The sequence below is a fragment of the Aethalodelphis obliquidens genome, unplaced genomic scaffold (genome assembly GCF_003676395.1).
Source record: "Aethalodelphis obliquidens isolate GAN/ISIS:26980383/991018 unplaced genomic scaffold, ASM367639v1 scaffold92, whole genome shotgun sequence".
Classification (NCBI taxonomy): Eukaryota; Metazoa; Chordata; class Mammalia; order Artiodactyla; family Delphinidae; genus Aethalodelphis; species Aethalodelphis obliquidens.
This window is the reverse complement of record NW_020838036.1, coordinates 920,775-946,020: the sequence shown is the minus strand read 5'-3', so window position 1 is coordinate 946,020 and position 25,246 is coordinate 920,775. Positions and strand designations below refer to the sequence as shown.

Below are 25,246 nucleotides of genomic sequence, written 5' to 3'. Positions count from 1 at the left end.
TAGTTTTACTCAGGGCTAACATAGTAAGGATACATAGCCTTTCTAAAGTTAGCATAAAGAAAAAGACACACGTGGAGTCTGGAGGAGTCCCTGTGCAGCTTTCCATCTGCTTTCTCCTTCCCATGAGCAGTCACACAGAGCATCCCCTTGCAATAAAAATACAGCAGCACGTGTGCAATGTTTCTGCCAGGGAAACCTGTTAAGAGACTCAGCAACCAAGGTTTTTATTGTGGGCTGGTCACATAGGCACTTTCTGCTTAGCACATACCAAGACATCAGACTTCCAGAAGGAAAGTAGGTATTCAACGTGATCCACATTATTTATATAAGCAATTTAGGCACAGTGAGCCACCCTTATCAGTTAGGGAAAGTTTTCTATCAGTGCAGGGAACTGTTTACCAGTAAAGTTTCCTGATGCCAGCCAAGGGCCAACCTTGCAAGCAGGTCTTTCTGAGGATAGTAGTCTTAGGCCTGCTATGTTAACTCTTTCCTGTGTACGTGGGTTGAATGTATAAGAATAGATCAAAATTATAGCATTCTATGATTGATCACATTCAGGTACTGCTTAAGGCGATAAGAGTGAGTTCAAATATATGATTTCCATTCTGTTTGGGGCATGTAAAAAAATTTTGGGAAGCCTTTTAGGTTATGTCAAAGAGTGACTTAAGCTTAACTTGTAAAGTATTTTTAACAAAATCTTTGATATACTGGCTATTTTTTCCTTTTTTCCTCCTTACACTGTTGGAAATAGTTAACTGAGAGAAGTGTGTTAATTTAAAATTTTGGGTGTCTTTCCTTCCCCACACGTTAATTAGGAAATTCACCTTCAAGGAACCATTCTTTAAGAAAGAAGTCCAAGGAAATATTAAAGTTTTGTTCTATGGTTTCACATGAATTTAATTAAAAAACTGAAAGTTAGTTTAAAGTAACAGGCCTCTCCATTTGAGAAGATTTAAAAGCAGATTGATTGTGCTATCTGGGCATAATTCGATTCAGGTAATACTATTTTTCTCCCTTATCAGAAACTGAAGAAATTGCTGTAACCCCTTTGATGTATTTTCCTGCATCAAAAGTAAAAATATGGAAGTCTATTAAGACACCAAAATGTTCACATTGGTTATCTTTTGAGACAGGTTTACATAAGTAATTATTATTTCTTATGGGGTGTTTTGGTTTGATTTTTTTTCTTAATGAAAATATACTATGTTGGAAAAAATAAAAAGTTGGTAGGTTGACAGTGAGAGATTGATACTGCTATGACACCAGGTCTCTGACACCACCTGGCTTCAATTCATTTCTGATGCTAACTACCCCAAGTTAATACCAGATCCCACAAGTTAAGGGCAACATCTTCCTGAAGACTGCCTTCCCTTTAGTAAATCTTAGGGCAACCTATACTGACCAATCAGCTAAATTCAGGGATTCCTGTGACCATCTTGGGTTTGTTAATTTGCTAGAATAATTTCTAGAACTCCCTGAAAGTGCTATACTTACAATTACAGTTTTATTATAAAGGATACAACTCAGGAGCAGCCAAATGAAAAAGATACATAGGACAAAGTCTGGGAGGACCCTGGATAAGGAGCTTCCATTCCCTCACCCCTTGGACTCAGGATATGTCACCTTCCTGGCACATCAAAGTGTTCACCAACCAGGAAGCTCCTTGAGCTCTGGGTTTCTAGAGTTTTATTGGGGTCTTATCATTGGTCAGTTGGTTAAGTTCAGTATCCAGCCCCTCCTCTCTGAAAGTCTAGAGGATAGGGCTGAAAGTTCCAATCTTCTACTAATATGCTTGGTCTTTCTGGCAACTAAGCCCATCTTGAGTCACCTCGTTAGCATAAACTCAGGTGTGCTCAAAATGGACTTCTTGTAAATAACAAAAGAACACTCCATCACTCACGCATTTTAGAGATCTGTGCTTCCAACAGAGGACAAAGACCAAATTTATATTATACATTTTTATATTTTAATCTCTAGTTTTGTAAAGTTTTTTGTTATGAGGAGCGCAAATGATAGATCCAATGAGGGGATGATAATTTGCAAGGTTATAAGGGATCGTGAGCAGTAAGGGAGGTAAGAATTTTACTGGAAACCCACCAAAGGAACAGGTGAGTGGCTGTGCCTCTCTGGCATGGTAACTAGAAGGCCACCAGGAAATGGAGGCATCAGGAGAAACCCTTTATGGGTTTGTTTCTATTTATGGGCCATGTTCTGCTCTTTTTCTTTTTTTTGGTGGCTTGTGGGATCTTAGTTCCCCAACTAGGGATCAAACCCAGGCCTTTGGCAGTGAAAGCGTGGAGTCCTGACCACTGGACCACCAGGGATTTCCCCTGTTCTGCATTTCTGCTCTATCATTACCTTACCTCTGATTGTTTTGCTCTTTCTTTTGACCTTTTATATCCTTCTCTACACTTCTGCTTACTCATAGTTTATGCTTTTCCATGAATCCTTAGAGATCCAGTTCTATCTCTCACTTCGTTATGCATATTTAAAACTTGAGTGCATGTAAATTGTCAGCCTGTCATCCTGACTGGCTCTTTCCTAGGCTAGGTTGGGAATTAACAGTAGTAGACTCAGAAGACTACTACTGCAGAGAAGTTTCACTTAGGAGCCAAGGGAAGAGAGGCTTATTACAATGGAAAGCACTTCTAAAACAACATTAAAATGTTTCTTTTTAAAGAGTGCTTAAAACATTAAGGATATCAGTGCTTTTCCTAATACCAAAAGCAAAATTCTTAATATGGAAGATTGATAAATGTCATGATATAAAATTTAATCGAGTTTAATGTATTAAAAAATGTTTGGATTTACTGTTAGAAAGGAATTCTAAATCTCAAGGCTAAATCAGTATATTTATGTATATTTTCTTATTCTGTCAAAATCTTGCAATCCTTAATTAATTTTTTTTTTTTTAAGTGGAAAGGATTTACTTTTTTCTCTCTCCCAATTGTTTGGTTATTCTATTTGTTAATCCATTCTTTGCTCACTGATTTGTAAACACATCTTTATCTTTCTGTGTCTTCAAACATAGAAGCCATAAAATGATTCATAAGCGCAGCTAACATAATAAAATACTTCATGTCAAAAACACTAAATGAAGTCAAAAGAAAATGAGAAATTGGAAAATATATGCAACATGTATTACTTAGTGCTAATCTCCATTAATGTATAAAAAGATTCTAAATAAAATCAAAAGACCACAGTTTAAAATGAGCAGTGGGCATGAACAGAGACAGTTCACAGAAAAACAACACTTAAACCTATGAAAGAATGCTCAAGCTCATAAGAAATGCAAAACAAAACTACAGAGAAAGTTAATACTTGAGAACTTTGCTGGAAGGACTATGGGAAAACTGGCATTTATAGAATGTTTGTTAGAGTACAAAATAGTATAATACTTATGGAGGGCACTTTGGAGATATTTATCAAAACTATAATTGCCTTTATTCTTTGATCCAGTGATCCTGTGTATCTGCACATGTGAAACAAATTGCATATGTAACATTGCAGACAGTTTTATAATAGTAAAAGATTGGAAACAACCCAGGAGCCCATGAGTGTGGAATACTAGGTTGCTGTAAAAACACATGAGGAAGCAGTCTCTGCAGTGATATATTGTTAAGTGAAAAAGTGAAATGGACAATGTTCACTTATGTTAAAAAAAATAACAGATTATATAAAAGTGGTTACCTGTAGGTGTTGGGAGAATGGGGCAGGTGTATCCAGGGATGAGAACAAGAATTTTCTATATATAATTTTTTATATAGAGAGGGGGAAGGTAGCAGAATTGATAGGTTTGGAAGGTTCTGGTGACAAGATACACCTTTAATTTTTACTGTAATGTTTTATATATTGTGTATATTTCTAAGGTATATTGTGTTCGCTGATCTGTTGATTTCTTTTACATGCTAGTCTTTATGTGTTTTTTTTTGTTTTTTTAATCTTTTTTTACATCTTTATTGGAGTATAATTGCTTTACAATGGTGTGTTAGTTTCTGCTTTATAACAAAGTGAATCAGTTATACATATACATATGTTCCCATATCTCTTCCCTCTTGCGTCTCCCTCCATCCCACCCTCCCTAGGTGGTCAGAAAGCACCGAGCTGATCTCCCTGTGCTATGCGGCTGCTTCCCACTAGCTATCTTACGCTTGGAAGTGTATATATGTCCATGCCACTCTCTCACTCTGTCACAGCTTACCCTTCCCCCTCTGTCATACAGAGTGAAGTAAGTCAGAAAGAGAAAGACAAATACCGTATGCTAACACATATATATGGAATCTAAGAAAAAAAAAAAAAGGTCATGAAGAACCTAGGGGCAAGATGGGAATAAAGACACAGACCTACTAGAGAGTGGACTTGAGGATAAACTATGTTTTAATAAGAGGTTTTCTTTTTTTTTAAAAAAAAAGCAATGTTCACTCATTTTTCCTCTTGATAAGCTTTTTATTCAACTTGTATACATTAAATGCCTCCTGTACCATGCATGGGTACTGTACATAATTTATATATACAGTAGGTTCTAGGTTTTCTCTGGGAGATCAATAAGCTAGGGGAAGTATAATAGAGTTAAGTACGAGGTACGTAGGAAGGAAGGTTACCTAACAGTAGAGGTGATAGGAGGGGAGAGGAGGAGGACTTTGCAACATTGGACTTCAGGGGAATTTTATCACCAAAGCTGTACCCTAAGGCAGAACCCATATTTGGGGCCAAGTAACCAAGCTAACATTGGTAGATCTTGTTCTCTGAAGGACTTTTGGTATTTTTACAGTGGACTTAGCCACCATATATATCAATATATTGCCACCAAGGGGCTTAAATTCCAATTATTAGAGGTTCCAAGGGACCTACTTTTGTCCATTAGGTGTTCTTTCTAAAATTTTTGTAATTCTGGGTCAGGAATCATGTCAGTCATAAATGCAGCCTTTTTCATGATGTCTCTAGATAAATTTTGTCATTTTTTAGTTTCACGTTGTTGATCATCACCCATTCCTTTCTCTTGGAATCATGATACCTTGGTACCCTGGCATAATTTACAATTGTTTTTCACTTTGTAGAAACTTAAAAATCTGTTGAAGTAGTGTTAAGTGTCTGGCTTAAGTTCTGCTTGGGGGGTTCCTTTGACCCAGAATGTTCCCTCTGATGTTAGACCAAATATTGTGATCAAGCCCAAGGGGTCAGTATATCTTATAGTAACTTTAGTGACTGATCTATAATTGGTAGTTTGATACTTTGTCAGCTCTATTATTTTCTAGTTGAGAGATTACATGATGTCTGTCAGTACCTGGGATTGAATAGTTGGCATATCATATTATACAAGCATTGCACCCTGGGTCTGAAATTACATTGTAATGTAGGGTGTAGACATATCTACTTCCAACAGGTTGTATGAACATCTTTAAAACCAATGAATTTCTACCGAAGTCATGGAACTCAAAGGTATATTGTAGAATTTATAGGAGTCTGCTGAGCATTAACACTTTCAACGCAGGTTAGGTTGAATATCGTAAGGTGGCCTGCCGTCTTGCATTGGTGTATTTCCCTATAACCCCTGCTTGATTGGCAGCCTAGTGGCAATTTGGTTGTTGCTGCTGATACGTAAGCTCTTTGCTGATATATACAGGGTTTGTGTCTTTGTAGACCAAGCATTTTTATCCTTTTAGAATGCTGTGATTCCATCTCTTAAAACTGCCTGGCACTTAGTAGGTGCTCATTAAATGTTGAATAAACATTGGTATGAATATAATACCAATATGTCTACAATACCATATGTGTCATCCCCTAAATGCAAACAGTGTGTTACATGTCATTTATATTTTTCTGTATCTTGTACACTTGTTCTGAGGTACTTGCACTAGTAATTTTGTATGATTTGAGTAAAGAGAATATGCACATTTAATAATTTGATTCATTAGGTTGCTAGATTGCCCTTTGAAAATGTTCCAGTTTTACTGTCACTCACAGATTATAATAGTTTTTTTCAAAAAACAATGATACATGCAAATAGTAAATAGTTCAGTTTGTACTAAAGTGGATATAGTTAAAAGTTGCCTTTCCACCCCTGGTTTCTAATCCTCAATCTTCCTTCTTCCCAGATATAAGTACTGTTACTAATTTCATGTGTAATTTTTCAGAGGGAGTCTCTGCATATATAAGTTGATACTCTTGTTATAAAGTCAGCATATTGTAGAAACAATAGCCTGATAAAAATAGATCTGTGGACCAGTCTCTGACAGTGATATACAGTTGATCCTTGAACAACAGGGGTTTGAACTGCCAGGGCCCACTTATATACGAGTATTCAGTTTTTCAATAAATACGTTCTATACTACACCATCCCGAGTTGGTTGAATCCTTGGATGTGGAACCCCAGGTATGGAGGGCTGACTGTAAAGTTGTGTGTGGAGTTTTGACTGCGTGGGGGGGTCAGCACCCCTAACCCTAGCGGTGTTCAAGGGTCAAGTGTATAAGCAAATAACCTAAATATAAACTTCGTGAGAAGGATCCAGAAGCATATTCATGACTAGTATATAAGCAAGTAGTGTTCATGCCAGCCATGCAAGGATGATTCAATTTTAGGAAATCTGTGAATATAAGTACCACATGGTTAGGCCAGAGGGAAAAAACATCACATGAGCTGCCCTACAAGTTGAACTTTTTAGTATTTTTATAATTTAATCAAACTCATTGTTCCATTTAGATCTTATTTTGATGTCAGTAGTCATATAATGATCTCACATTCTATTTTAAAAGGCTAGCCAATTGCCCAGTACTATTTATTGAAAATTCATCTTTTCCTCACTCATTTAAAATTACATCTTGTCAAATACTAAATTTCATAATTTATTTGGGTCTGCTTCTGGACTCATTGGTGTGTGAGTCCATTAACTGTCTTTTCTGTGACAGTATGGAATTATTTTGATTGTGTAAGATGTTACTATTTGCTGTGCCCACTTGCTGCCTGTCCATACTTAGATTCATTTATTTGACACCATTCCATATACTCTAAATTTCTTGGTTCTACATAATATTTGTGTCAATAACTGTTCATCATGGCTCTTGACTTTCCCACTTTAACAATTTACTAGAGTAGTCTCCATCTGAATTTTTTTCATTATTCTATTTTGTGTCAGTTCTACACAGGGTTTTTGTTTTTCCCAGCTGCTTTTATACTTTTTTTTCCTGCCAGGTGTACCGTAAAGATGTATGATGTGTATATATATATACATGGGCTTTATAACAGGAAATTTTACATGTTAAAATTAATATACAGGGTGATTTTAATCAGCATACACATAGCATAATAGAAGAGCTAAAGCAGAAAAAGTAATATTTCATGATCTGTGCTTCCTTGCATGCCTATTTGCTGCACATTGCTGGTGTTCTTGGTTGAGATAGTCTTATCAAAGTAATATTTATGGGATGTTTCATGACAGCCATATTCAGAGTCCTCTGTCTTGCCTTGTGTCTTTGCATGCCTTAAACAGGACCCCTTGTCATACACAAGTCATTCAATTTTATGTTCTAAAAATTATCAATTTTGGCACTTAACATGTGACTCTGGACTATACATCAGAATATTTGGCTGTTAGTTTGAAATTAAAATTTATGCATAATATAATTTATTTAACAGATTACTTTAAAGCCTTTTGTTCCTTTCACAAGTAATGGTGAAGTGAAAACATGATCCATATTTCCTTGTGTGAGTATTTTTATATGATTTCTATATGATGGTATCTTTGCAAAAGTTGGAAAAATATGAACAATTTTTATTAAAGTTCTTCTCAGTTGCCCATCTAGAAATGTTTTACTTAACCATTTTTATAGTTGCTTAATTAATTTTCTTCAAAAGACAAGGCTGTGGATTGTTTAACCTGTATTTTAGCACAATATCACAAAACAGGTTATCCCCAAATTTTCCTTGCACATCAGGGGCCTCAACAAGGTTATTATAAACTTGATTCAATTTCCTTTATTGAATTTGTAATAAGTCTAATTTTTAGTACATGGAAAGATCAAAATGTGTGGTGACCTATTTATAGAGTAAAATTTGGGGGGATGTGGATGTCATCATTCGGTTATTTTTTTTTAAATAAACTTTTTGTTTTTAGAACAGTTTTTGGTGTACACAAATTTACAAAGAGTTCTCATATATGCCCCACTCAGGGTCCCCTATATTAACATTTTATGTCAGTTACTATGGTACATTTGTCACATTCCCTCTCTACTTAACCCCTGGTAACCTCTAAATATAATTTTGGTCTCTGTGAATTTTCCTATTATGGGTACCTCATATAATTGGAACAGTATAATATTTGTCCTTTCGTGTGTGGTTTATTTTACTTAGCATATCTTCAAGGTTTATCAGTGTTGCATGTACCAGAACTTCATTGCTTTTTTTTTATGGCCAAATGATATTTCATTGTGTGTGTATGTATGTATCACACTTTATTTATGCATTCAGTTTGTTTATATGACACATTTTGTTTTTATACAACATATATTAGTATATATTTGTTTATATATACACTTTGTTTATAAAACACATTTTGTTTATTGTCTAGTGGATAGCCCTGCTCTACAACATGCATGTAATGTTTTGGGTTAATTGTTTCTACATTTTATTAAGCTAATTAAATTGCTCATAGTAAACTGTACAGTAGAGAATTATTTAACTCTTGCAATAAAAATCTTGAAATTGGCTCTGTAGTATTAAGATAAAACTTTGGTCTGCTGAAATTATGAGGCATCTATATTAATATCAGCACAGGCTATCCAAAAATTAACAAAATATTTTCCTATTTTAGTTGAGATACCTTTGGCATCAATGTCTATTTTCCTTGATTAAAATTGAACAGTAATACTAATTGGGTAAATAGTTTTATGTGATTTAAAATGTATTTTTCTTTTAGCTATAATTTTTAATATAGGTCAGTATTTTGTGTAGAATTGCTGTCTATTTCCTGAACATTTGCTCTTTACTTTCCTTTTCTCCTTATTCTCTTCATATTTTCTGAGGACGTTTAGTCAATTTCTTTAGGGAGGAATAAGTTCAAATCTATGTATCTATCACTCAAAGAATCATTTTCTTTCCCCCATTATACAATGTATTAAAAAATTATAAAAGGCATAGGTATTCATTGTAAAAAATTGAAGTAAAAAAGCATAGCACAATTAAAAGAAGAATATTCAGAACCACTCAGATTTTTGGTACATTTCTTTTTAGTATATGTATGTATACTGATAACATTTTTAGATGGCTCTTAAATTAACGAAAACATTTTCCTGTCTTTAAATATGAATACACACTAATCTCATTTGGACCGTGATTTTTTGGTATAACATCTCCCTCTTTTTTAGACATTAGAATTATTTTAAGTATTTTTAAAAATAAAATTTGAACATATCAGTACAGTTAACATACTTACAGAAACATCTTTGTGTACGTATCTCCCTGATAATTTCTTTTATTATAAACTTGTTAGAGACGCGATTATTTTTTGTTTGTTTTGCACCTCTTGATTAGCTGATGTGAAGACAGTTAAGTGTAAAGTAATTAGACCCACATTCAATAAGCAAATGTTGTCCATACATCCCTACATCCCTTCACACTTAATTTATTGTCTCACCTCTGACAGACATACTCATTCTGTGCCCTGCTGTCATCCACCATCCTTTACCTTCCTCTTTCAGTTCTATGTTATGAGATGCCTCTGTTCCTTTCACTTTCACTAGTTGATAACACTTTCAATGGTTGAAATATTATTTTAACCTTTTAATCTGTTTTCCTAGCACTTTCTACCAAATACAACTATTCCTTCTCATTTAAATACCTCTTAATCATATCTATTTGTTCTATTACAGACAGCAGTCGGTTTTATACAATATCCTTTTTCTTTTATAATAGTCTTTTTTTTTTTTTTTTTTTTTTTTTTTTTTTTGTGGTACGCGGGCCTCTCACTGTTGTGGCCTCTCCCGTTGCGGAGCACAGGCTCCGGACGCGCAGGCTCAGCAGCCACGGCTCACGGGCCCAGCCGCTGCGCGGCATGTGGGATCTTCCCGGACCGGGGCACGAACCCGTGTCCCCTGCATCGGCAGGCGGACTCTCAACCACTGCGCCACCAGGGAAGCCCTATAATAGTCTTTTGATAACAATAGTTCACATTAACTGAGCACATAGTAAGTGTTACACACTGTTCTTTCACTTTTTTTTTTTTTTTTTTTGTAGTACTCCGGCCTCTCACTGTTGTGGCCTCTCCCGTTGTGGAGCACAGGCTCCGGACGCGCAGGCTCAGCAGCCATGGCTCACGGGCCTAGCCACTCCACGGCATGTGGTATCTTCCCGGACCAGGGCACGAACCCATGTCCCCTGTATCGGCAGGCGGACTCTCAACCACTGCGCCACCAGGGAAGCCCTACACACTGTTCTATGTGTGCTTTGACTCAGTTTTAATGGTCAGGAAGTAAATTCTAATATTATCCCTTGTTTTCTTCAGCTGCCGTAATTGAGGTCAGTTAAACTCAGTAACCTTGCTCCCGAAATGTCACAGAGCAATTCAAGCAGTTCATCCCCAGAGTCTCTGCTCTGTAGGTTCTCTCTCATTATCTTTTTATCAATGATGCTCTAGTTGGAGGTAAATTGAGGTCCTTTTCAATGTCCAGGGGTAACTGTGCTCCTAGGAAGATCAGGAACTCTTTAAGATGTGCCCTTTTTTTTAAGTTTAAATGCTGGACCAGCAAAGTAGAGGCAATCATTAGAGTATATAGGATAGGTGTGTTAGGATTAACTGGGGTACCTTTCTAATAGAACACCTGGATATGACCCTTATCTCCACATCTGGTTTTCAAACACACAATTGAACCATACAGAAAAGACCTTTTAATAAAGGCCATTTCCTCCCAAGGTTGGTTCATTTTAGAGATAGCCAAACCTAGAATTGTTCTAATTGCTTCTACTTGATATAATAATCTCACCAACTCTGGTGTTAGTATCATTTTTATTACATTTCAAAGACAGGTTATCAAACCAAGAGAAGTTCAAAACTCATCCAAGCATGGCCAGACAGTAAATTGTAGACTCCCTTTTTGAACCCATGTCTTATGATGGAAGAGCCTAATCTCTTAATTGCCCCAGGATACTACAGTGTCATCTTTGGACTTTCTTAATTACCCTTGACCTCTCTGGTATTTCCTCTTGTGATGTCTCCATCCTAACAACCTTTATTATACACATGTTTTCGTGATTTAACCACACTCCATGGAAGAAGCATTTTAAAAAAAATTTTTATTGGAGTATAGTTGATTTACAATGTTGTGTTAGTTTCAGGTGTACAGCAAAGTGAATCAATTATACATATGCATATATCCACTCTTTTTTAGATTCTTTTTCCGTATAGGCCATTACAAGAGTATTGAGTAGAGTTCCCTGTGCTGTACAGTAGGTCCTTATTAGTTCTCTATTTTATATATAGTAGCGTGTATATGTCAATCCCAATCTCCCAATTTATCCCTCCCCCGCCACCCTGAAGAAGCACTTTAGAATGAGACTTGTTCCAAATTACTCAATTGATTTCCCAAGTAGAGATCTGCCTTTTGGTTCCTTTATCTGGCTACCAGGATAGAGAGATTCCTGGGAGCCAACCTGCTATCAAGTCAACTGTTTTACCCCAGATGTTTCTGTCCAGGTTCAACCTTGGAAATTCAGGCTCCTCAATCTTCAGGTCTTCATCCTCCATTTGACTTTCCATCTCGTCCACGGAGGATTGCTGAGTTAAGTCAGGTGAGCGATCATTCCATCTCATTATCTTTCATGTTGTTGGGACAAGGGCTGTCTTTCTGTCAGAGGGGGGAAGTTTTATTCCTTTAAACTACAGAATAATTTATAAACTATAATGCATAGTCCAATTGGTTGGTTTTAAAGAAAATCCATTAAAAACAGAGCTTTGCTGTGCCTAAACTGAATATCTGTCTGTGTTCCTATTGATTATTACCTACCATGGGCCTTGCAGATATGCTCTTCCCCACATCCTCTGATAAGTAAATTATAATTGGTGTACATATCATGTACATTGTACAGATAATCAGAGTGTGAATTGGAGAGAAAATAATTTTAACAAGATCAGAATGCTTTTTAAGTTACAGTTTGAATTTGAAGGCTCTGCTGTTTGTGGCATTTTACATTCCAAGGAAAGCTTTGAATTGTTTGGGATTCAGTTAACTCACATTTCTCAAAGGAAGAGAAGCATGGCTAACCTTCACACCTGTGAAAATTTCCCCATATTTGCTTGGGAACAGATGACCCGTATGCACTTATATATTTGTCTAAGGGATACATGTGGTTTCTCAGCAGTTAAACCTTCATTCAACTGAAGTGCAGTTAGCCTTCCCCAACAGGGAGGTTTTTTCTCAATAAGTTTTCTTTTTTAATAGGAAAGAAAACGGTCGTGCACAGAGGGAGAATTGATCACCGTCTGTTCTTCAAAGACACTTCTGTGGCAGTTGTTGGGGCTACTAGTGCTCACTGCCCTGACAGAGACCTGCTTCAACAGGGTAGGAGGAGGGTGGGCTTTGGGTGTCAGACCTGCATCTCCACTGTTAACTACAGCCCTTTTGAAAGTCAGGCTTTAGTCCTTTTCCAGGGACTCCTTTGGGATTGAGAAGCTTTCTTTCTATTTATTGGCCTTCAGCCTTGACTTGGCCTTGAAGTTTCTGAATTTCTAGCTCACAAGTTTTTTCAGGTTGAAGTTAAATATACTTAATTCACATACGTGTGAGTCATTTCAGTTGTAATGTGCGCAAGTCCTTAGACCAGGCACAGTTTCTTACCTGGCCACATGGCCCTAGTGAGAATAGCATCCCTGTGTCAGGGCTGAAACAGCGAAGCAAAGTGACTGATAGACCCAGATCGCTGGAGCCCAGATTCAGAAGCAACTAACATTTATTGGGTAATTCCTGTGTGTTAGACACTGTTCATGTATTAAAGCATTTAATACAGCAACCCTTTCCTTTAGGTTCTGTGAGTAGTCTTATCCAGATTTTACAGATGGGGTAATTACAGCTTACACAGTCTAGATGACCTGTCAAGGGTCACACAGCAAGTCATTTGCAAAGCAGGGATTTGTACCCAGGTGATCATACTGCAGGGTCTACACTCTTAGCCACTACACCAAGGCCCCTCATCGATTGCTGTTTCACTCTCCTTCCCCTGGCATGTGCAGTTATTCCTTCTTGCCCCCTTTCATTTATCTGAGTCTAATACTCTCTCTCTCTTTTTTTTTTAAATCATCCTTCTCACCTCCACCTTCTCCAGCCCTTCATATTCAGAGTTTAACCACCTGGCTGGGAAAGCTGGCAGGCTTATACAATAAATAAATCCTCATAAAATTCTCAGCAAAGCAGATGGGGGTGAGTGTGGGGTCATTTATCCTTCTTTTGGAATATAAATGGGGTATGGGGTGTAGGGATCGTGGTCTTTTGGCATCATTGTCTCCTGGGAGCTCGGGAGCATCAGTGGTTCAGCTAGAGTGGTGTGCTGGCTTTTTGGGGTCCATGTTGAGCCAGACAAGTGAGGGGCTTTGTGGAGTCACTGAAGAATGAGTTATGTGCCCCTTGGTGTCTTTCATTTGTCTCATTTTAAGACTTCTCCTTTTACCTTTAAAATGGTAGTTGTGTGTGGTGGGCTTACTTGTTGAAGGCTTCTGTTTTTAGACTCTAGCTTATTCTCTGTGCCTTACCTCCCTGCTTCTGCCTTTGAGGCTTTAACCCCAGGTGACTGAGCTAGTTTGGTAGCAGCTTGACTGTTAAGTAAATGAGTGTTCACAAAAGGAGGAATTTTGAACTGACCTACTAAGAGGGTGGGCAGGGCAATTTAGGGAGTCCTTTGTAGGTTTCCCCCCATTAATCTTTAGCCTTGTACCATATCACTAGTGAGCTCTCATTTCACAGTGCCTATGAGTTCGTCTGTCTAGGAAGTCACTTATTTTACCCTGGCCCCTAAGGAATGCCAAATATCAGGAACTGTAATCACTTACACTTACCCTGCTGTTGGATGCCTAGTGTCCCCTCACACCAAACTGTAACATAGCTTGAGGCAGAATCTGGGAAGTGCCTTTAGGTCCAAGGAGCAGGGTGGTAGGATGAAGACTCACTTGGCATTATTAGACTTTGCCATGGTTGACAACCTGCTGCTGCATCAGAAGAACTGGTGCATCTCAGAAGATGTTTGAGATTGAGTTCTTTGGGGCCACTGCTAACACCAGAGCTGTCCTGGGGTGGACAGTGCCGCTCCCGAGCCTCAAGGAAAGGGGTGTGTGATTAAGAGAGAGAATACAAATCCATATTCTATAGGGTATTAGAGCTGAATAGACTAATTGCCTGATTAGGCCCTATAAGTTTCTGTGTGTGAACACTGAGATCCGTGGGTTGGGTGTGGGTGGCTTGTCTGGCCCAGGATAGATTGAAAACTCAAGGAAACTGCATGAGCCCTTCTAGTACTTTTGCTTTTGGTATTTAAGGGATTTTAGAGTCTTGGCTTAAGAGGGAAGTAGGGAGTAAGGTGTGGGATAGTCAGCATTTCCTGTCATACAGGTTGATGCTATTAGGAGTTCTGTTTGAGAGTTATTAGGTAAGGGAGATAGGTAGGGCTGAGGGCCTGAGGGCTTGGGGCAAGAAGGGAAGAAGGGAAGGGATGGAAGATCCATCTGGAATCGGTTTCAAAGAAGAAAGACTGCATAGTGCTTTGAAGAAATCAAACATCAGTCCAAGAAGACATGTGATCACAGCAGCTATCTTCACATCACCCCATCTCCTTGGCAGGGCTCAGCCTAACCTCTGCCCCCTTAATGCCCATCCTGGTTCTGTGTGTTTTGGAGCCCAGCGATTGTTTATGCTCTGGGTAAGCTCAAGCACTGGGAGAGGGACCTCTTGTGGCTGTCATTTAGGCCACGAAAGCAGCAGGGAAGGGATGGTTTCCTGTGGAATGGGGATGTGGTGTCAAGCTGATGAGCAGCAGAGGAGCTATTTGGGGCAGCATGGAGGGAAGGATGCATATCCTGTAGGAATCAGGGGACACAGGATTTTGTCACCTATCAAGTGCCCTCAGTCGGGGATGGCTGCAGCTCTATTACACAACCCTATCAAGCAGGCACTGTAGTTATTAGCAGTGACTTTGAAAAAAATTATTCTTTTGCCTCTTCTCTCTCTCACTCCCAAGCTGCTCAATATGTTGAAAATGGAGTCCAGGGACCATCGTCTTTATATAGAAAGTTCCAACTTGAGATGCCTTTATTATTACATCCAAGAATCCTCTCCACTCTTTCCCTGGCTTCTCATACCTGTGGGATTGATGGGCCAGCCTGTGTCCTACCAGTGTTTCCTGAGTATTTATCACTGTTCAATTTGGGGGTTAATGGGAGAAGGATGGCGGAACTACGATGGATAATCAAGTGTGTTAAGATCTTAAAGATTTTCTGTGGATTTCGACGTGCCTCAAAGAACCTTCCTGTCCGGTAAGTACAGGATAATTGAGCAACATACATAACTACAGACATTAGATTGTAGGCCATCTGATTCAGTAATTTGACTTGAAGCACTTCCTAGTTTGCATGTTTTACACTTGAGGATAAGGTTAAGAGAAGTTAACCTATTGAGAAGTTTTAGTTGCTGCTGGAACTATGTTCACTTAATACAGGACGCCAGTATTCTTCAAAGATGAGAGTTCCTCTGTAGGACAATAGGAAGAACACGCAACATTTGTTCCCCAAGGAATAGTACACCATGGTAGACAAGGTTCTGGGTCCCCTGAGGGGTCTCCAATCATAGTATTGCTGAAATTCCAGCTGTCCTTTGGGATGGGATATCTTTGGCTTAGCTGTACTTTTTACTGGCTTCTGCTTATCAGGACCAGAAGGCTGTCCAGACAGATGCTGCTATGATGAACTCTTGGTGTTCATCTCAGGAACTCACTGCCCTTACAGCCTTTTAACTAAGTGCAGTAGTTCAGCATGTGCTCTAGAGTTAGGAGGTCTTAGATGAGACTCCAAAATAAAAGATTTAAGAAATCCCATACCTTATGTTAGGACCAGAGCACGTGTTCAAGGATGTAGTGAGATGGTTTTTTGTTTGTTTGTTTATTTATTTTTAACATCTTTATTGGAGTATAATTGCTTTACAATGGTGTGTTAGTTTCTGCTTTATAACAAAGTGAATCAGTTATACATATACGTATGTTCCCATATCTCTTCCCTCTCGCGTCTCCCTCCCTCCCACCCTCCCTATCCCACCTCTCTAGGTGGTCACAAAGCACCAAGCTGATCTCCCTGTGCTATGCGGCTGCTTCCCACTTAGCTATCTATTTTACGTTTGGTAGTGTATATATGTCCATGCCACTCTTACTGAGATGGTTTTTAACCAGAAGGATGGTTGCGGGTATTGACCTCAAGAATAATCTGGAGCAGGTTTGCGATGAAGAGAACAAAGATTACCCCTGCTTTCATCGGGAGGAGGAATGAGCCTGATGCCTTTTGTTTGTGGTATACTTAGCCCATAGAGCTTTGTGATGCCTACATTGATATAGGCAATCTTTGATCACTGCCAGAATGGCCAGTGCACTTTGCATTTATTACCCTGTATTGAGTTACTCATCCTTTGGATGAGTTGCTTTCGGTGCTTAGTTTCTGAGCTTCCTTTGCACTTCCTGGTTCACATCTCAAACGCATATTAAGAGCAGTCAAGAAAGGAAAGATTTTGTTTATTTCAACCTTTAAAAGTGACATACTGGCAGAGATGGGAATAAAACCAGCTTCTGAATCATCAGTTTCAGATTCCAGCACAAAAAAATTGGCATTTTTAAGTGAAAAGCATATGGTTTTATACATGTGGGAACTACAAACTGGGCATGCTTTCCACAAGAAGGGGGGAATAAATACTTTTTAATGTGTCCTTGGAGTATGGGTGGGACTCATGAATATACTTCCCTGCTTGGCTGTTTTATTGATTTGAAGGAGTCCCATGCAGCGGCACAAAAGATCTCTCATCGTTGGAAGTTAAGGTTAGTTCACCTTTGCTGCTCCCTCTCTACGTTGCACTGGAGTGTGTGAAGTAGAAATGTAGGTCTCATAGTTTGTCCTAGACCCCATCCATACAAAGGCCCTTTTCTAGAACCTCTTAGCATATTGTGAAGTGCCTCGCATCATGCACCCCCAGTACTAAGAAGAAATCAGAATTGCCTAGTGACAGCATTGGTCAAAGTGTCCCTGAAAGTGAACTAGGAAGCAAAACTTCAGATGGGAGTTTGCCATCGCTGTCAGTAAATATGCAACAATCTTTTAGGTGGTGAAATTCTTTAATGCCTAGTTAGTAATAGTGCCTATCTTCAACAAACTTGCTATCTGAAAATATTCTAATATACTTTTGTCACTCATAGTGTCGCCTTGCTCTTTGGGAATCATGTTTGCAATAGATTCTCCACTCATTGGCTTTAAGGGCAGTTTTCTTGTAAGTGGACAAGAAGCTGTTGTATACTGCTAGCACTTTTTGTCCTAGCCACCTGGGGTTCTGGGACTTTGTGGTCCTCAAATATCCCCTGATGGGCTGGGTTGTATTTTCCCAGATAATCTCTGTTAATACTATTAGTAGACATTACTATTCCTTTCAAGCATTCTACTGCCTAGGACATGTTACTTGAATTTTCATTAAGTTAAGGTTATTCGGACAATTCCCTACATTGGTAGTGCAGGTGAGCTTTCTTAGTTTTTCAAGAAATGCCTTTAAAATATTTGGTTCTTTGAAAGCATGTAAGTGCCTAACTCCTCTTCTAGTTGTCTGTCTCCTAAGTATGCTCCTGTAGATGCTTTGTTGCATTGTAGACAGCCACTGCTGGAGAATTGGCTGTCCTGAGACAGGATAAACGTCTTAGACATGGTGCTACTCTATGTTTCTAGTTTAATTGATTCTTCAGATGGAATGTAACACCCAATTGGCAGCTTAAGCTCAGCAAATCTTCCTATGATATGGTTGTAATGAACTTCCAATTTTGGTTTCTCTATGGACAAATTAGCAAGAAAATCAAATGTAATTGCATGACTTATCCTTTGGAAATCTCTGGTGCAGAGCACTGTGTTCCAAAGTTTAGACTTAGTAAAAATTTTAGTAAAATTTTGCTGCTTATTGAAAAACTCATTGTATCTTAAGGTCCTTTATTTCTAGTAACTATATATTCATGCTTACGTGTATGATAAACCGGTCACTGTTTTTTAGGTGCAATATTAATTTACCTGGGTTGCTTCCATCTCGTGCAAACAGGCAATGCAATCAAGTTGTCCAATAAAGTCACAGGTTTGGCATCCGTCTTTGAAATATTGAGCCACTAATTGGAATTTGTAGTGCAATAATGTAGCCATTTGCTATTGGGTCAGTTTTCTATGGGAAGTTTAGTCTTGTCATCACTTTATGGCAGATAATACTGCAAACCTGGATAGCTATACTTTTCCATATTTGTGTCTTTACATTAAGTAGCGTTACTACTGTCATATACCTAAAACGTCAGTCACCTACTTTTTGTTTACGCTGCCAGAGGCTTGCAATGGAGTTCCCCAATTGTCCACTTTGCTTTGCCTCTGCAGAGGTGACATTACAAGTCAACGTCTCAGGGTCTCTTCCAGTTGCATTTCATTAGGATCCCTTGATTCTATACCAATACAATAAGGCTTTTTAAAAAAGAAAGTTTGCTAGGTATCCTTAGGTGCCTATTTACTTTTTTAGGGAGTCAATTTTGTCTGAATATTTGGCAATGTTAAGTAGGATCCCACTGCCAATCATATCTTTCACGAGCCTTGACGAATTTGGTGCTGTGTTTTTGTGTTTTGGACAGAAGACCGATTACCGTGGCTCTTACGTATATTTCATTTGTCTTTACAGTGTTGTCTTTTATAAGCTATTAGATGAATTTTAAGAAAATTACTCTTAGTAATGCACTGCTTGCAGCGTTGGAAACCAGCAAGTCAGTAATAAAGGCATTTGGTGGTGAAACATTTTTAATTAAATTGTATGTCTGCTCTTGATCCTTTATGCTGAACGTTTCATGAACGTATTTGATTTATCACCATTATCATTTGCAAATAATTTTACAATACCACTCTCTAATGCACTGATAGCATGTGTTTATCCGGGCATACTTCTAAATGTTAGATTTGGTACTGTCTCAGAGTTAGGTGATGCTCTGTACTAAATTTACCCACACTGCTATTTAACAGGTGACGAGCTTGCATTCTAAGTTTGGTTCTTGACAGGCCAAAAAGTATACGTAGGTAAATTTAGTCGTAAATATATGCGTCATTCTCTGGGCTCCAATATTTTACGGCCATTGTTTCATTATTAATTCCACTGCCTATTTTTTCCCCCGGTACGCAGGCCTCTCACTGTTGTGGCCTTTCCCGTTGCGGAGCACAGGCTCCGGACGCGCAGGCCCAGCGGCCATGGCTCACGGGCCCAGCCGCTCCGCGGCATGTGGGATCCTCCCGGACGGGGGCACGAACCCGTGTCCTCTGCATCAGCAGGCGGACTCTTAACCACTGTGCCAGCAGGGAAGCCTCATTCTACTGCCTATTAAATCTGCGGTAATAGTGTGGCGTTTTCATAGGTTGTAATGGGTGTTTTCACATTTGTAACTGAACTGTAGAGAAGTTGGAGCTAATCCGAACTTGTAGCCAATTGGTACATGCATCATTACCCTTTGGGAATTTAGACGGTTTGATGTTCATGTGAATGTAGGAAATTAGTGTCATCAGCAGTGCAGTTTAATACCTCTGCTACATAATCAAATATTGAGATTGGTAGGAATTTGGCGCCATCTTGTGGATACAAGATAACCACTATGTTAGCTTTTATGTTGTACCTCATTTGTCCACAGGGCAGCACCCTTTGTGAAATCACTACAGATCAGAAATGCCTCCCCAATTTTCCAGTAACATTACAATCTGGTTCCTCCATTTTGAGTCACTAATATATTTCAGGGTTGTTGTTGAGTGTCTTTTATTGTTAGACATTTAAATACTTTTAAAGAGTAACAGGGTTTTAAGCCCCAATAATTGTGTTTTTTGGTTGTTAAAGGTATTAATAAGGCTATTTACTGGTACATTTAGTGTCTTATTCAACCATTTACAGTATACCTCCAAAGTTTGTGCATTTCTGAGAACAATTAGCAATGACTGTGGAAATTTTCCACAGCTTGTATTAGTGGTATTGGTTGCATATTTCCCTTCAGGGATTATTACTCTAAATGTAAATGCTCCAGTGATGGTAAGACAACAATAATGTTGTAAGGTTTTTGAGGACATTGAGATTGTCAACTATTGTAGGTTATATATCGCATGTATATCATCTATAGTCTGATTTTCTTGTTTATAGATCACTTTGATCATGCGATATGTAAAGTAGTAGTCTTGCCAATTACTGTAGATCCTCCATAACATGATAGGAATGAGGTTTTCACTCATAAAAACTCCAAGAAAAGTTCATCCAGATTTTGCATAGTTTAGTGGACAAAGAGGAAACATAACGGAAACTGTTACTCAATTTACCCATAATATGATGCCTTTTGGATATGTTAGGTTCATCATTCTCACAGAAATTTGGTCTCTTCAGTCTCTTCTAGAAATGGAAGTTTGTGAATGAAAACTTCCATTAACATCACAGTCTAATAGTACTAAAGAGCAAAAAATAATTTAGTGTTGATAAAAGCTGTTTATTTGCTTGTAATATCATTATCTCCACATTCACTGAGGTGTGTGACCTTTTTAAAGTAGGTCAGTGTAATTATTACGTATATTACAGTGGCTGTTTTTCTTTAATTTTAGGTGTCTTGCCTCCAAATTTATGGAGGGTTTTGTGCCCCTTGTCAGGAAATATTTCAAGGTTTGTTGCCACCTTGTGGACACGAAGTTTTTTCCCCCCCAAGACTCTAGTACCGCATTAGTCCACAACGTGTCGCCCTTTTGAGTGATATTGCATTGCTTGCATCACAAGTATGGTTCTGATTGAGAGTACAGTAAACTGATGACTGTGCAGTGAGCCAAAAGTATATTTGAGGAATTTCAAGGGTGTTTGTTTCATTTCTTGATTTTGCCCAGTTACAGGCTCTGGCTTATAAAATTTGACGTTGGTGTTTGTGTGCAGTATAGTGTAGTGCTGATGTATAATTGGTTTAATTCGATATTCCTACTTATTAGCTTTGTCCTGGTTTATCACTAGCAATTTAAAAATTTCACTAGCAAATTAAAAACACATGGATGATGTCTTTATATCAGATAACAAGGACCGTGTTTCTCCTAAAACCAGTTGACCTCACTGGAGTACATTACTCCATATATAAAAAAATGCCTGAGGGAGTGTATTGTTAAAGACTTACTGTGCTATTCCGAAATTTCCAAGTGTTGTTATTTGATATACTTTTATTGTACTATTGTTGCAGTAACTTCAGCTGACTTTTGTCAAACATAACATTGCCCTAGTAAGCACATGCTCTGTGATAATCTGATATGGATACCAAAAAGCATAGTATGTGTTAATGTATTATTGGTTATAATTGTGCTTTGTTTTCCAAATTATTTTAAAAATTATCTAGCATGCATATGTATAATGCAGTGATGAGTGGTGGTTTAATTTTGCTGGTGTTCTCTAGTAACCACTATTGTTTGTTAAACAGTACTTTGAGCTGCGTCTCACTTGGTTTCAAAAATTTTTGCTTTTTTTGTCATGGCAAAACTTGTTTAGGGGGTGTGCTTTAGTATTGTCACCTAGGTTGCTCAGTACGTTATAGTGCTTTACATGGAGAACTTTTCATTGTTTACTTTTAGTTCAGTGTTGCTATTTAGATTGGGGTATTCTAATATTGTTAACCATTTAGCCTTTCTTTGCTCCTCCAGTTGACTGCCTGTAATTTCGTTAATTAGCAAAACGTTAGGTATTAGGATCTGCCCACCATGGACTGAGTGGTTCTGGAGGGCCTGTTACTTGCTGTATTGTAAAACCATAGATCCGTGATTTGTTATACTGCCAATGTTAATTTAATCATGTGATCAACAAATGTGTCCCAGAATTTTATCATGGTGAGTGGTCATTGTTTCTGACTGCTGTCGTTACTCGTTGAATAGCATTAATCTAAACCATAGTCACCAAGGTGATTGAAATATATTTGGTAGGTCTTAGGCTTTTTCCACCATTAAGAAAATTTTGTCTTTTTTACTGCCTTGTATTGGTACTGAATTGTCATATTTTCCTACCTGTTACTAAAAATAAATGTCTAGTTGTTGGCTCAGCAATCCCTTTATATTATAGATGTGGTCCTGCTAAGATTTTTCACCACCTGTGGTCAAATGTACTTTTCTGTTTTGGAGGTTCTTCAGTGACTGTTCTTTACAGTCTTGCCTCTGCTACTTCTCTGCTAGATCATTATTTAGCCCAGCTGTATTACGGGATCTTTTGACTTCATGGTATCACTGGAAAGCTTACATGTCCTAGTGGATGAAAATATTTCAATGGTAAGACTAATCTCCATGTGGTATTTTATTTTATCTCTAATTTTTGCTTATATGTTTATGGGTTATGCCTACACAGATTGGGCAGTTTGATGCTGGCATAATGTTGAAGGACATTTCAGGTTTTGTGTGGACATATTTTCATTCCCTTAGGTATCTACTTAGCATTGCAGTTGCTTTGTAATATGGCAACTCTACATTTAATGTTTTGAGTAATTGACAAACTGCTAAAGTAACTGCAGCATTTTACATTCTCACCAAGAAATTTATGAGGATGTTAATTTAACTCCATTCTCACTTATTTTCTATCTTTTATAATAGCCATCCCAGTAGATGTTAAGTACAGTTGACTCTTGAACAACACAGGGGGTTGGGGGCGCTCATCCTCCTCACAGTGGAAAATCCACATGTAACTTATAGTCAGCCTTCCATACATGCAGTTCCTCCTATCCGAGGTTCCGCATATGCACAGATTGTGTAGTACTGCAGTTTTTACTATTGAAAAAAAATCCACCTGTAAGTGGACCCACACAGTTCCAGCCCATGTTGTTCAAGGGTCATTTGTTTCTTGTATCTCGTGTTTTTGCCTAGTGTTTCTGTGTTGAACAACTTTTCATATGCTGATTGACCATTCGTATTTCTTTGGAGAAATGTCTATTCAAATCCTACGTTCACTGGAATTGAGTTATATATTGTTTTATATGTTGTTTAGATTTTCATTCAAAATACTAATTCTTTTTGTGATTTCTTCTTTGACCCATTGGTTATTTAGGAGTTTGTTGTTTAATATGCACATATTTGTGAATTTCCCAAATTTCATTCTGTTATTGATTTATAATTTCATCATGGGAGAACATACTTTATATGATTTCAATTCTCTTAAGTTTGTTGAGACTTGTTTCATTTCTTAGCATCTAGTCTATTCTGGAGAATGTTCCATGTGCATTTGAGAATAATGTGTATTCTGCAGTTGTGTGGATGTTTTGTAGATGTTTAATAGATCAAGTGGTTATTTTTTTGTTTGTTTTTTTTTGTTTGTTTTTTTCTGTTTGTTTTTTTCAAGTGGTTATTTATAGAGTTGTTCAGGTCTTCTCTTTTCTTGTAGATCTTCTACCTAGTTGTTCTGTTACTGAAACTTATTGCTGAATTATCTATTTCTTTTTCTGTTTCTACCATTTTCTCCTTATTTTTGGTGCTATGTTGTTAGGTACATATATGTTTATAATTATACTTTCCTGATGGATTGATCCTTTGATTGTAATAAAATATCCTTATTCATGTCTAGTAATAATCTTTTCTTAATTGTGTATTTTATTATTAGTATAGCTAACTCCAGCTCTCTTTTGGTTAGTGTTTTTGCCTGGTACGTCTTTTTCTATCCTTTTACTTGTAAACTTTTTGTGTCTTTGAATTTAAACTGTGTCTTGTAGATAAGATATAGGTAGATTATATTTTTTAAATCTGTTGTTCCAAGCTCTGTCTTTTGATTGCATTACTTAAAAATTTTTTTATCTTTAGTGTAATTACTGACAAGGTAGGATTGATGTCTGCTTTGCTACTTGTTTTCCATGAGTCTTACGTCTTTTTGTTCCTCTGTTCCTGTATTACTACCTTCTTTTATTTTTGTTAAATATTTTAAGCATTTTCTTGTACCACTTAAATTCCCTTTTTTCTTTTATTATATTTATTGAGTTGTTTTTCTCATGGTTGCTCTGATCTTTCAGTTAACAACTTACCTTAAAAGAATTGATTTCAGATTAATACCAACTTAATTTCAATTGTGTATACAATTTGTTCTGCTATGTCTTTGTTCCCTGTCTTTTCCTTTGTGATGTTATTATTATGTAAATTACATCTGTACATGACGTAAGCATATCAACACAATTTTCTAGTTATTCCTTTATGCTATTAAGTCAGAAATGGGAAGAAAAGTGTTACAAATAAATACAGATTTTTTTTGTCTGTTATATTTATTTATGGAGTTATCTTATTGGTGCTCTTTATTTTTCATGTGCATGTGAGTTACTGTCTAATGTCTTTTCATTTCTGCCTGAAGGACTTGATTTTGTATCTCTTGTAGATGGCATGTCTACTAGCACTGAATTATTTTAATTTTTGTTTATCTAGTAATGCTGTAATTCTTAATTTATCAAGGATAGTTTTGCTGAACATAGAATTCTCAGTTTACATTCTTTTTCCTTCAGCAGTTTGAATATATCACCCACTGTTTTTTGGTCTCCATGGTTTATGATGAGAAGTCAGCTATAACTTACAGAGGAGCCATTGTACATGATGAGTTGTTTTTCTCTTGCTGCATTCAAGATTCTGAAGTTAGTCATGAGTCTAGATTTGAGTGTCTTTGACTTTATCCTTTTGGGCATACATTGATCTTGCATGTATAGATTAATATTTTTTTCATCAAATTTGGCAAGTTTTAGGCTATTATTTATTCACATATTCTTTGTCCCCTATTCTTCTCCTTTGTTTGACTCTCATTTTGTTTGTTATCTTTACTGAAAGTAATTCTTTTTCATTACCTTATAATAAGAGAACATAAAGCTATGTATAGTATTGGCTTTATGTTATAGTGTTCCTTTTTTACTTGCTAAATTGGCTTGATTGTAATTTACATTTCTTTTTTGACCCAATTGTTATTTACTGTGATGCTTCATGTTGAGGTTTTCTGGTTTGAGCACATATTTCATATATATATG

At 37.4% G+C, this 25,246-nt stretch overlaps 1 long non-coding RNA gene across 16 annotated transcripts in view; it reads left to right on the top strand.

The window, feature by feature from the left end:
* Positions 1-25,246, top strand: part of LOC113614253 (uncharacterized) — a 61,979-nt gene that overhangs the window by 27,014 nt on the left and 9,719 nt on the right. For 7 of the 16 annotated variants that reach the window (XR_003430546.1, XR_003430549.1, XR_003430547.1 and 4 more), the window contains exons 5-7: positions 11,685-11,779; positions 12,430-12,549; positions 22,443-22,535. This is a non-coding gene — a long non-coding RNA (uncharacterized LOC113614253). Of the gene's footprint in view, positions 1-11,684; positions 11,780-12,429; positions 12,550-13,309; positions 13,405-15,211; positions 15,507-22,391; positions 22,536-24,736; positions 24,863-25,246 lie in introns of all 16 variants that reach the window. The other 9 variants (XR_003430543.1, XR_003430536.1, XR_003430535.1 and 6 more) reach the window with 9 other exon arrangements.